We start from the raw sequence: 1,211 nt of genomic DNA, 5'->3' as shown, positions 1-1,211 counted from the left end.
CCAAGGTCTGTTGACAAGGGTCTGTTGTAGTTTTCCACATGGTTTCCGGTTCTCTGGTTTGTAAAGCTGACATACCTTACAGTTGCGCACATAGTCCCTTACATCCAAACCCATCTTAGGCCAATACACATAGGCTTGTAATCGCTTGTATGTTTTATATCGTCCAAGGTGGCCAGATAGGGGATTGTCATGGTAGTGTTGAAGTAGCTGTTGACGGAGGGATAGTGGGATATAAACTTGATGCAGAGTTTTGTAAGGTAGCTTGGTCACTTTGTACACTTTGTCTTCTACAATAGTGAATTTGATTGTGGGACTTTCAATAATTTCTCCTGTTTCAAGGATTTTTTCATACAGGTTCTGAACATCAGGATCCACNTTGTTTCAATGTGATGGGTCACAAATAGAGTTGATCTTGTTTGTACCTAAAAACAAAACAAAAAAATATATTAAATTGTGCTGCCTTTTTAAAGTCAAAGGTGAAAATATAAACTGTAAGTGTAATACATACACTGATTTATGGCACTTTTTGTGATTTTTACACAGTGGTAAATAAAGGTCAATAACAGAAACTTTATAAATGTAAATATATGTAATTCCTATGAAATTACTGCTTTGCTGTAGAACATATTTTAACTCCATTAAAGAACATTGTGTGTATTGATACAACTATAAAGTTGTGTGATTTACACAGTAAATAACAGACATAAGGAACAGAACCTTTATGACACCAGTACACACTTTAGTCCCAGTTAGATTCCAGTCTGTCTGTATGATGCAGTCAGGTTTAGTCCTGACTCTGTAGATCAGTTACCAGTTCTGACTGCTGGAACAGTGTTGTTTATTTCTGCCTCTGAAAGTGGATGATGTCCTGTTTTTAAAGCTTTCCAGAACTGAAGAGCAGAGGCCTCACAGGCACAGGTTGATTAAAACAAGCTAAATGATGAAGCTGTAAACATGTAGATTATAACACAATCTCAGTTAAATAAAACTGGTTTGTATAAAATTTATTTTGTTGCTTTATTCTTCAGACTGTTGCATCTTCCAGAAAGAAGTAACTTTTATCTCCATTTATTTCAGTTTTAGTTTCTTTAGATTTGAAGCACTTTTTTTTCTTACCACTTCAGTAGAAAGCAGTACTAAATATCTGAGTATTAGTATCTTAGCTTCTTCATCATCAGTGTTTTTTTCAGATAGACAAGAAAGTATATATA

The sequence above is a fragment of the Austrofundulus limnaeus genome, unplaced genomic scaffold (assembly GCF_001266775.1).
Source record: "Austrofundulus limnaeus strain Quisiro unplaced genomic scaffold, Austrofundulus_limnaeus-1.0 Scaffold693, whole genome shotgun sequence".
In the NCBI taxonomy this organism is placed as follows: Eukaryota; Metazoa; Chordata; class Actinopteri; order Cyprinodontiformes; family Rivulidae; genus Austrofundulus; species Austrofundulus limnaeus.
The sequence above is the reverse complement of the archived record's forward strand: the minus strand, read 5'-3'. Positions refer to the sequence as shown.